The sequence below is a fragment of the Ornithodoros turicata genome, chromosome 4 (genome assembly GCF_037126465.1).
Source record: "Ornithodoros turicata isolate Travis chromosome 4, ASM3712646v1, whole genome shotgun sequence".
Taxonomy (NCBI): Eukaryota; Metazoa; Arthropoda; class Arachnida; order Ixodida; family Argasidae; genus Ornithodoros; species Ornithodoros turicata.
In genome coordinates, this window is record NC_088204.1 from 73,075,780 (window position 1) to 73,088,425 (window position 12,646).

Sequence of the window (12,646 nt, forward strand, 5' to 3'; positions counted from 1 at the left end):
ATCGCCACGGCTATAGTAAAAAGAAAAAAGGATGAAGGGTTGAAGGTGACGTATGTACAAGTGAGGTATGTAATGCACGCCTACACGCGTGCAAGCAACCACTTAAAGGACGACGGAAACGAAAATAGGCTGCAAAGCTATTTGCCTCATATTGCGATGTGTAATTCGACTTAGATTTGCGTATATTAGTTGAAACGCCGCCACAATCGCGATATAAAATTCGGCCGTGGAGTAATCTGAGCCCCTGGTGAGCGTCGCCGCGCCGCCGTAGCAGACCACGGAAGTGACGCACGTTGGCTCTCCTGTTGGAGTTCCTGACTTTCATTTCGCTTCATTTCATTTGGTGTTTCGGCGTACGTCTAATTCCTGCTACGGGGAAAGAACGGAGACGAAGAAGCATGTACGAACCCATCTCTCATAGGATATATTGTCTTCAGACTTCCACGAGATCTCCGAATCAAACATCTTCAGGCGTTATTCAGAATTCGCCGTGTTTGTGCCGGGCAGCCGCACATGGAGCGCGAGAGATATTTGACGTCACGCGCTCCTCAGATTTTCCCGCAATGCTTGGCGCGCTCCATGGGCGATCGTGTCGGGTGGGCGGCCCAGCGCTCTCGTAATCGTCAGAAATATGGCCATCCGCACAGCGTACTTGCAAAATACTAGTGGCACCATAATTTTACATAATGTTTACACCTTGTTCGGTCCCCTTTTTGCAATGGACAAATTTCGTTCGCGCGGAAGGCTTACTAGGCCGACACTTCGTCCAGAGGACAGCACGGCAACGAAACGGAGAAGCTCTGTTGAGAATTGATTGATTGGATATGAAAGAAAAACACGGAGAGGTTAGCCCCGACCCAGTCAGGACCGGCTATTCCAAAACGCGTTTGTGGGTGCATCAACAGAGCCAGAAAAATGAGAAAAACAAACAAACAAGCAAGCAAACAAACAAGAGGCAGAAGAATTGCAGGGTATCCTTATGGAAAGATGAATAAACGTTCCATTGCTTTTACTTCGGCGTAGTACTCCCAAAGTTATGCGGAATAGGCAAGTCATATATCCTTGACCCACACGGGGTTTAGGGAGGAATTCCCTAAGTTTTGTCTCGTCAATTTTTGTTCTTTGATATTCTCGCATAGCATCAGTACGAAGCGAAATAAAGCATTCATAGTAAAAGCTGGACGAAGCAGAGACCCACCGGCTTGTTATTGCCGAGGGCATAGAATTAAATTACGAGACACTCTTCTCGGCTGAAAGCCCACGAGGACAGAACTGCGTTAATATGTATGAAGAAACGCATCGTGTTACGAGATTAGCATAGCTCAAGGCGAAAGCTCATGAGTGAGCTCTAACCGTTAATAGGGGGCGCAGTGTTCCTGCGTCACAGGGCGCGTATTGGTGCATTGCATGGTTGTATCGAGAATGAAGAATAAAGAATACGAGTTCCCTTAGAAGTCGGACCAGGACGCACATTCCCCCAGGGCGTCAGCCGTGACGTTGCCCACCTCTGTGAGGCCGGCAACGGCGAGCCCTTTCACCACCACCACCACCACCACCACCACCACTACAACCACCACCACGACCACCACCACCGAAGAATACGGGGTGCGACGCGATGTATGTGACTGGATTCGTTAAAATGGCCTGTGACTGGAGGAAACACGCAAGGGTTTTTGCACAACGGGCTTTTGCAAAGAGGTTTCTCGGAGCGCTGGCTCATGTTTCATGTGTATGATAGAATAAACATAGAATAATGTGCATAGAATAAACAACATGTATTTCATTTGGGTTGCTGAACCAGTGTTCTCCAGACCTCAGCCTGGAGATTTCACAGGTCGGGAAGTTGGATCATAGTGGGACTCCGGACGGACTACCACAAGGTTTGTTTGGATTCCTCAAACCACCGGCATGGGTGGATCAGTTGGTGGCATGTGCGCAAACTAAGCCCAAGGTTGCCGGTTCGAACCCGGCCGAGAAAGACAGCAACTTGGTGGTATAAGGGTACAAGTCTGACAGACACGCCGTCTTCCACGAGGGACGTCAAACACGACGTGCTGGGTGCCTGAGATTTCGCCATTTCTTAAAGAACCCTCGGGTGGGTAAAGTTAATACCCAGGCCAACCACTGCGACGTCGCTCATGAGCATACAGACAGCCTTTTGCGTGTACAGTGCTCGCACCTTCCAACCAATCTCCCGTTACCGTGACCTCGCTCCCATCAGCGCCCGATGGGCTGCGAACATCGTAATCAGTACCGGGTCCGACACACGTTTTTTAGAGGGTTGCAGGATGTTGACATGCTGTTGGTTGTTGTCAACAAGTGTAGAAACAGACTCGACAAACAGACTCGCCAAGGTCGTCCCGAACATTGCCCCAGATTTTGTTTTTTGTCGAGTCTGTTTTGAAACGTGTTGACAACAAGCGACAGCATGTCAACATCCTGCTACCCCTCGAAAGAACAGGGGTCAGACCCGGTACTGATTGCAATGTTCGCCACGTGTACACTCCTAAAAATTAGTTTCACCGCATAGCACGCTCCTAGCCAACCATCATCTCGAATGATATTGTTATCTGCCCTGATTTCTTGAAAACGGGAGGCGTACGCCTTTTTTGTGACACTTATGCTCTTCATAATTGTCACAAAAAACGCGTACGCCTCCCGTTTTCAACAAAGCAGGGCAGATAACGATATCATTTGAGATAATGGTTGGCTAGGAGCGTGCTATGCGGTGAAACTCATTTTTAAGAGTGTAAGGCGCTTATCGGAGTGAGGTCACGGTAACGGGGGATTGGTTGGAAGTTGTGAGCACTGTACATCAGTGTGTTAGAAGGAGAGAGAGAGAGAGAGAGAGAGAGAGTTAATGCATGTTTGGCATCTTGATGGCAGTCATCAACACAGAGAAATAGGGAAGGAATCAACGCAATAAGAGCCGTTGATGTGCACCGGGATCAAGAAATGCAGTAGCGCAAGGCAACTGCTTCATGCTAGACAAAACGTTTGTCACGCATGACTTTGCAAGTCCAGTTGTGCGAATCCATCCGATGTTCGAGTCTAATGGCATCTTCGACTGGCAGCCACCTATCGTTCTAGAGTGCTCTATCTGCGTCTGGTGAAAACGGAGCGCTTGAACAACAGCTTCGGCAGTTGTTTCTTTCTTCAATCTTCTGTCTTCCTCCAGGTAGGACCGCTCTGGTAGCATTGGTACCGCCAGTCGACGATACCTTAAGTTGTCTTCGGTGATGTTCCCTCATCAATTGGCCAAAAACTAACGCATGTGAAACTCAACATAGGCCCCCGTCATTTGTCTTTTCTTTTTCTTTTTTTTTTTGTGGGTGCAGCGCCGTTTTACGAGTCTACTCTGTCGAAGTAAGCTCACATTCTGTTTGTTTACCCAGATTTCATTGAACTAGATGGGTGCGCACAAAATATAGCCTCTCTGGCATTTGTAGTTTAGAAGAGAAAAATGTATGCAGATCTGGACACGCGGGGCATAATGCAACGTTTCATATGCAGGGCGTCCCAGAAAACGTGGCATTGAATTATAATGAAGAAAGAACTAGGCCAACTAGAATCACGTGGTCAACGGCATTTGTTCTAACTAGGTTTTTGCCACGTCCTGATGTGAAATTTGAGCTTTATTATGTCAATTTCTGCGCACTGAACTCGAAAATTTGCCAAGTAAAGGTCGCTTTTTTATCTCACCGGCAACGAAGAGGCCGACCGGGCGGCCCTGCGGGGTCATCATATAGCTTCAGCCCACTCTATCATCTTGCCCAAAGGTGATCGTCAGGCCCTCGTCCGTGCTCTCTCTGCAGACAAGACAAGATCACAGTGGCTGCATGACATTACACCCTACTCTCTGCTCCACGCAGTGGATCCTTCTCTTTCACTGTCGCTTCCTCCCGCGACACTACGCATCCCTGCTTCACCGCATGCGGCTGAATGTTGCATTTACACCAGTTATGAGACAGCGTCTAGGCCGTGCGCCCTCGGACCTTTGTGCAGCATGCAGTGTGCGTGCAGACCTGCACCACCTACTTATGGACTGCCCGGACTACCAGCGGGAGCGTGCGATATTGCAGCACGAACTGCATGCGATCGATCATCGCCCCTTTCCCATAGGCAAGGTGCTGGGCCCATGGTCCAGTCCAGCTCATACACGCCAAGGTCTGCGTCACCTCTGGGACTTCTTCAACAGGCCTCTCCACCCTGCTTTGATTACCGGACCCCTTATCATATCCATCATCATCTCTCATCACGTACAAGTGGCACTGGGGCAGCGCCCAGCCTGCTGGCCGGCATCAGCCCCATCTCATCATCGTATCTCTATTTGTGTGTGTGTGTGTGTTTTATCTCACCAATGTGACGCGGGTGCCGAATTTACTCACGTTCATTATAATTGACACAGATATCGAGGAGCTATTCTATCGGGAAAAAAAATAGCCGAAACAGCGGGCGTTTCGAAGCGCAAACAGTAACAATTGACAAAATCAAACCGAAATTAGATGACATTCACATCAAGAAGTGACATAAAACCTAGCAAGAAAAATGCCGTTGATTGCATGTGTCTAGGTAGCGTAGGCTTTCTATTATAATTTTTTAAATATAAATTTAAGACACGTTTTCTGGTACACCCTGTATATAGGGTATCCTACGTAACGGTCGCCAACTTAAAAAAAAGAAAGAAAAAAAAAACGAAGTATATTCGTGGATGAAACCAACTGTTGGTGAGAGTCATCGAAGCTGATAGTCAGTATTTTTCCATTAATGCGAATCAGCTAATTAATTAAAATTATTTAGCAAACCTTTTAATTAGTGACCCGAGAACAAAAGCATCAATGGACAGGTCGTAGAGCAAGTCGAGACATTTTTGAATAAGGAGTCTTCAACGCGGTATCCTTTACGATTTTCTTTTTGTCTGCCAAAAAAAAAAAAGAAAAACCCGCGAAATTTGAAAGAGCAGCGCGTGACTGCCTGTTCGCGCGTCTAGCTTGGAAAGCCGCTACTCGTTTGCTATAAAGCAACGGTATCCGGGTGTCACGTAACGATGTAGCGTAGGTGGGGAAACCATATTCCAAAACTCCCGTTATCTTCTTTTCCATTCGCCGTATACGTACTTCGTGTATTGGGTACGATAAAATTGCGCCCTTTATTCTAAATCTCCATATGTTCACCAGTGCAGTAAGGACCACAGAAGATGCCGGAACACGTATTTATACCACATTCTACTCACTCCTATTCCCAAAACAACGTTTTCATAACTTTGCATTAAGTTCAGATCATTCCATCATAATTGACTATATCACCATTCCTAATGAGCATATACGCGTACATTCGTCGTTCATTACGTATTTCACGAAATGGAGCAAAAGAGTCCTGGAAATCATTAACAGTCATTTAAAGACGCCCCGCTAGACAGACGAGATCCATTATTACTTAGGACATCGCAGTCACGCACGAGCTTCCAACTAAAAAGCAAAACAAAACATCCTACTTTCAGTTCCCACATTCCACGTTACTTGCGCAAAATTAATGAAGGCTATGAAGGATGCGTTCCAGGCGTGCCTCGAAGGCGTATATAGTGCAATGTCGGCATGACGCTTGTTTCTTAGTGAGGCTTGCTGTCATTCTTCAAGGACGACGTGAAAGCAGCGGTGATAAATATAGACAACCTGAAAGAGAGTGTTCTAGTTGAAGGTTCAGGTTTAAAGGAACTGCAAGGTCAATTGTAAACCTACAGCGTATACATAATACAGGTTATATATACTCTGTTCACAAGTGTTAATCTTGGTCTACAGCTCCGAGATGTGAACGTCGCTTCCTGTTTAACCCAAAAATATTATAGGACGGTTACGACTCGTGTAACGCGAAATTCAGCGTCACCTGTGCGCGTGGTAAAATGAGACCGGAAGAAAGTGTGTATACAAATTTATTTTAGCGCGATGAGTATAGATTTGTGAGCGCTTGAAATGGTTGGCGAGGTGAGCGGTGTCCTGAACGAGGGCGCTGTTCTGGAACACCAAGTCTATGCATGAGCCGTGTCTAGTTGTGGGTTGGCGGATGTCGGTGCACAGCGGAAGGTCCAGTTGTTCGGACATATGACATTTAGGAAAGTGGTGTTCTTGGCCAGTGAAACATCCACGTTGAAGTCTTCGACGACGACAAGCTTGTGCGTGCTGTAAGACGCGAGTACATACACGACGAAGTCGCGATTGCGTTCCGGCGCGGCGCGAAGCGAGAAGTAGCACACAGACACCACGAGCCCTGTGGGAAGTTGCACGGCACAGATTTCTCCGACGTCGTCTCCAGGAAGGGTGACTTCAAGTGGTGTAGCCAGTGCTCCGCCACGCAGGTAAATGGCAACTCCGGCCGCTCGGTTGCCCTTGCCACCGTGAAGCCGTCCATACTTGTATCGGTCTCTCCGTCTCCATCCACGTCTCGGAAAGACACAGAAGTGATGTCTTACGGAGGACATAGTCGTGTGCAACGTTTTCCACGTGGAGCTGTACGGAGCGTACATTTACGGCTGCGAGTGTCAACGAGTGGGACACGTCTAGTTGTTCCACGCAGTGATGGTGCGTAGGCGGTTCTTTTACAGTCGATGATATTCGTCCGCCAAAATTCTGTCGATATTCGCCTCTCCGTGATAGAAGTTGAAGTCATTGCAAGCTCAATGCCCGCTACCTGAGCCCCACCGTCAACACCATTTTCATGAATTTTATCAGCACAGTTTGCCGTTACACCCAGCTCTACTACTGGGTGATGAGCCACTGTTGCCCTTTGTAAGAATCTATAACTTTCTGAAAGACGTTCTCTATCTATCTGCTATGTAGTTTAATATGCATATGAAATTATGAATAAACTATTAGTACACACAAAAAACCATGCGCGCGTCGTAAATAATACTCGTTTACGATCGCGCATCTATACTACCAACACCCAGGATCGCTCGCGTCACGGAGATGACAGTGTTGCCGGTGTTGTGTTCAATATTTTTATCGTCTATTTGCTTCTTCATTCGTTGTAACACCACCACACCAAACCAGGCGTTACAGGGAAAACTCATAACCGAAGTTTAATAAATGCGCACCAGATTTCTTTCTTTTTTATTTATTTATTTATTAATTTTTTGTTTGTTGCCTTTCTGACTTTTTTTCTCGAGTCATTTTGTCTTCGCACGGAAGAAACTCCGTTCAGTACCGATAATTACGCACTCTCAATAAATAAGTGTCCTCCCTGTAAATAAGTGTCTCTCCTTCATCCATAATACATTCATATGTTAAGCTCAAAACTGAACTCTGGCTGTCTAAAGGGAGGAGGGGAGGACTGTATCGACGTAGTTTGCCACTCTCGGTTTGACGTCATAATGTCAGCCTCAATAGAAACCTCTGCCGGCACAGAGACGGGGTTCATAGAAGCTGTATTCTATCTAGCGAGACCTGGATATCATATCGGTTTTCCAAGTGATCGTCATCTTCTTGCTTTGTAGCCAACACCGGGCTGTATAGAGGCACTTGGTACAGCTCGCATCATATTTATCTTGAACGCCTTCCGGCCTGCGGTTCCTGGTAGTACTTCGAAGAAATAACGGCGGAGGGTGCTTGGGTCATGTCGTTCCAGTGAGAGGGATGATCGTCGTTATGAACAGGCTGATTTCTGCAAGGCGCTGACTGGGTAGGTCTCTTCCCGCCTCGCAGGCCGGAACGGTGTTCAAGTTAAGTTAAGTTAATCTTAAGGCGCAACACACACGGACAAGAGGGAGACACACACTCGCGCAAAGTTCAAGTTAACATTGACGCGAGCTGTACATGTTCATAATGCCGTCGTCCATTGCTGCGATTTCATTATTAACTTGCTTTGTACTCTATGCACGAACTGTGCGTATCTGAAACGCTATACGAGTTGGAAACACCCGAAGTCTGAAACATAGACAGTTTGAGATATTCAAACAGTGACACTTGACACACTGAAAGCTTGGAACGCTGGCAGACTGACACATTGGAATTTTTAGGGCTGGTTGCTTCAAATACCTCCAGACATGAAAGATTGGGATTTTGAACCACTGCCACTTCCAAGCACAAAGACCTGAAGTTTGCAACATTGCGAGTTTGACCGAGTAGAAGGTTGAAACAACGGAATTCCTAGACAGTGAACGCCTGGACCTTTGGAACATATGGAGTTCGAAGCACTGGATCTGTGAAACACAGGATCTAGTACGGAACGCGGTAATATGGACATTCTGCGTCGATAATACGTGGCTAGCAGTGAAACGCATTCGATTTCGTCGTTTCGTAGTCTCTATGGTATTGAGGGAATGTGCACTCCGTGCAACAGGTCAACGAACTTTGGTCTGCTTCTTCATAGTATTTTTTCAGTTACTCAAGTTCTGAACACCGGCTTCTCACATTTTTTTTCCACAAGTAATTCGATGTGTATGCATGAAGAAGACCGTGAGACACGGACACAGAAACCAACACACGTAAGTTACTTGTGGCGTCTTCTGTGTCCGTATCTCTCGGTTTTCTTCATGGACCTATACACCATGCAGCTAGCCTGCACCCTTACCCTTGTTTCATTAATTCGATGTGTAGTTGGGAAACTAGACTTAACGAGAGACGGGGTAGCCTAACTAGGCCACAACAAACAGCGAAGAAAATCGTGAATGCTATCAAAAGTATTACTGCGATGAGCATTTGAAACGACTATGCCATGCAAATGTATATGGGTCGACGCATAGTATACTCACAAATAATAGAGCGGTCCACCCAGCGGCTACCGCCATGAAATCGATGATACACGTATAGGACACGATAAACAAGTCGCCGATGCTGCCAGCGGCAAGGACATGCAACCGTGAGTACGACAAGGCTTGGTGGTTTTAGCGTGTGTGTGGCTAACAGGAACTGCGCTGCAGGGTAAACATAACCTTCAGACCTGAAATAAGAGCTCGCTATTTAAGTCCGCGATAACTGAGTCACAATCATCTGATATGACGCGAACGAGATCGGTTGGACTACGAGCCCATGCGAAGGCAGATATGACGCCTGTACGATACACTGAAACTCACTTAGCACGCTGTTGGTAACGTCACCGTCAAGTTACCAAACAGCCCATCAGAACCAATACTGAGTTTTAGTACATCGTACTCCATCGCCGCAGCGTACCTACTCACTAGTGTGGTGGTTCTGCGCAACGCTTTCTTTATGTTTTGCGCATGCGCAGAACCACGAACGGTATCCCTTACGTACGCAAAGGCGATAGCGCACGCAAAGACCGGGAGCCCGGTAGGATCGCGTCCGCACCCAATCAACCGACAAGATTCTGAGTCACGCACGCTGTCATTGGTTCCGTTAGGCACGGAAACTTGACGTTGACGCTACTAACGGTATACTAAACGTCGCTACTAAGTGAGTTCCACTGTATCGTACGCAATCAACTTTGCGTACGTAATGGATAGCGTGGCGGTTCTGCGCACTGCGTGAAATTATATTTGTTTTGCGCGTGCGCACACCCAAGCAGCACGCCAATATTGATCCAATATTGAACCCGTGTGGGCTGCCAGGATTACCAATATTGATCCAATATGGGCTGCCAATATGGGACTAATATGGGGAGTGCAATATGGGGCCCATGTTACCAAGTTTGAACCAATATGAGGAAAACCCTGGCAAAACCAGTCCCATAATGGACCGGTATCGCCAATGCCCAGCCAATATGGGTCCAATATTGTGTGCTGCCTGGGGAACCATTAACGCATCCCCTACGTGCCCAAAGGCGATTGCGTACGATGCACTAAAATTCAGCATCATGTCGCACTCGAAAGGAATAGGCTTTATGCGGCGCTTTAGGAAAAGGTCAACCGAGAATCGCAGACTACCATGCCACGAGTGATGGACATCACAACGAATGAACATCGCTGCTCGCACACTCCCGATCACGATATCGCGGAGTAAGCTCACGCAGCATATTAGCGCACTCACAAGACAGCATCACATCTCCAACAGCACATACGGAAAATATGCACGCACAATAGCACTTATGTAGCTATGTCATATGAGATTAGAACTGCGTGTGCAACGATCAGCTGCACGTCTTTCTGGTGGCATGGAGCCGCTATACAATAACATCATTCACTTGCGTGCAGTTGCCGATGATTCAGTCGATGATTTTGTTGTATTTATGTCTTTCTTGAGTCTAAGTAAGGCAATGCTGAAGGATGTGCTGTGTATTGAAGGTCAGTAGAGGTATGTCGAACCTTGCGTATAGTCTTCAGGAAGAGGACCATGACGTTTGTGAAACGTTCACTGGGCGTATACGATCAAGCTGTCGGATGTCGAAAACTTGCCATAATGCGCTGTGCCCGGTGGAAGCCGCCCTCGTCGATTTGTCATACTTTACTCTTCACCTTCTTCTTCTTCCTCATGTAGAATGCAAGTTTCTCCGTCTTCAGCAGAAGGTACCTTTAGGAAAAATGAATTGCTCTGAAATCGACGTCCCAACGCTACCCCCCCCCCCCCCCCCACGCTACCTCCAGCAGTGCTAAAATTATAACTTAGGCTGTTCTATCGATGTTACTGTCGAGGTGGCTCCAGTAGGCAAGGATGGAGCTCACCAGGACTACGCGGATGATTTTCGTTTTCTCTCTCTCTTTCTTTTTTTTTGTTCCGCGAAAGCACGCTGCATAACGAACTTGATTCAAGAGGTCTACTCTCCCTTGCCGTTCATGGGGACCAGTAACCCGCGAGTAGTGCGAGAGTAATGCGAGTAGTGCGAGAGTAATGCGAGTAGTGCGAGTAGTGCGAGAGTAATGCGAGGCTATTTCGAAACAAAAGGCAGCGAATCCCGTCACCAAGTCTTTAGAGCATGGCTTGTCTGGTTGAACCCTCGATTACTGGAACTTTCAGACGTTGAGTTTCTCGGATAAATCCGATTTCGGTTATATATTGCCAGTATATGTTTTTCTTTTCTTTTTTTTTTAATACGTAAATGTAAAATCCCGGAATCCTACTAACGAGGGGGCGTTCCATAATCTCTAAGCCTAAGTATGATGCAACAGACTGACGGGGTTGACGGGCAGGGGGGGGGGGGGTTGAGCAATAAAAATGTGGCTTTGGAAGCTACCGATACTATTCTGGCGGCCTATCTGCTCCTGCCACAGAGATGACGAAGACGAGGACGTGCCTCCGCGGCTACGGTGAGCTAGGCCATCGTACTGCGGTAACTCCACCTGCCAACCAGTTCTGCCAATGCCCTCCCACTTTATCTTAAACTGGTCCTACGCTGGCGACCTAATTTTCCCGGCCTAGGTGTCTTCAGGCTTAGGACAGTTCTGACAGGCTTCGTAGATATAGGCCACTGAGTTTATTACATGTGCTAGTTGGCAATACATTCCCAAACAGCACGATGACGTCCAGAGGCCGTCCTACGGATACACGTCCTTATATTCAATGTTAGGATTGAAACATCACGTAAATAGGATAGGACAATTGACCAAAAGCTCATTAAGAAGTCAGTGGCCATATCCTTTCTATAAGGAAACATATATACTAGTGCTCGCGAGCTCCGCCAGTGGAGAGAAGGGCGCTGCTGTGGAACGTAGGATCACGTGATTCACGCCTGCCGTACGGCGCCCGCAAGCGCGATGCACAGCTCACTGATTTAGCCTAGCTGTTTCGATTTTCTTTCTTGTTCTGCTCGTTGCCTCTTGCCCACATCGCGTGTTTTAACCTTTTCTTGCCACGGTAAGTAGTTTTTGCCACTCAACGGGCCTGCTCGTGGGCTGGCTCATCATGCAGGTCGAGCTGCGGATCGCGAGATGGTAAACGGAATGAATAATAAAAAGAGAGAAAGTAGACCAAACCACAAGTTTCTTACTAATGGTATAGGCATGCCCAATTGTAGCTTAGGAACGATCGAAACACTAGCCTGCTTATTCGGACCTTCGGTGCGGTTTTGGAAGAAAGTTTCAGTTTTCCTTCTCGCAATACTTACGCTCGGTGTTATTCGAACGTCTGCTGTAGGGCCGTGCTCACTCCTACATTCTATTACACGCACACGATGAGCTCCTTCTAATGTTCAACGTGTTTTTTTTTATTAGGTTATGTCTAATTGCAGCGGAAAAAATCCCTGAAGCTGAATATTGCGTAAGCGTTTAATTGCAAAATAAAACTGTGTATACAGGAGTTGAGTGACAAACAACCGGTCCGTAATTAACGTAACTATCAACTGAAAGCGCCGTGGTTTTGTGACGGTACAGGCAAAATTTCCAATTCACTGACATTTAAAGTTAAGCCATATGCCGTACGAATATCCTGTACGGCAGCAAATCGCAGTCTATAGCAATGAAACATATAGAGGCGGTGACCGTGGCGCTCGGCTCCTTGAGTTAGCGCGTTGAGTTACCCTAGGAGCTATTCCCTTGAAACTGTGACGTTATACTCACTATATTCAAGAGATCTTACGTGGTTACCCGTATTATGTATTTTCTCCCCCCCTGTTTCACCGAATTATTCCAGATTCTTGAACACAGCAGTACTTCATGTAAGTTAAATGTATCCGCGAAGCACATTCGTGTTTTCTAATGTAGAGGTAAGAGAGCTGACACTTGGAACAAAGTGAACAAATAATCGTGCTTTGATCTCATTAC

General features: G+C 46.9%; 1 long non-coding RNA gene across 2 annotated transcripts; it reads right to left on the reverse strand.

Annotated features, from left to right (window-relative positions):
* Positions 1-5,198: 5,198 nt before the first annotated feature.
* Positions 5,199-10,392, reverse strand: LOC135393478 (uncharacterized). Of its 2 annotated transcripts, none has more exons than XR_010422650.1 (3): positions 10,256-10,392; positions 8,747-8,908; positions 5,199-5,672 (listed from the first exon to the last, which is right to left on the reverse strand). It is a non-coding gene; the product is annotated as an uncharacterized LOC135393478 (long non-coding RNA). The 2 variants fall into 2 exon arrangements; XR_010422649.1 differs by having other exon boundaries at positions 8,747-8,934.
* Between the last annotated feature and the right edge of the window lie 2,254 nt (positions 10,393-12,646).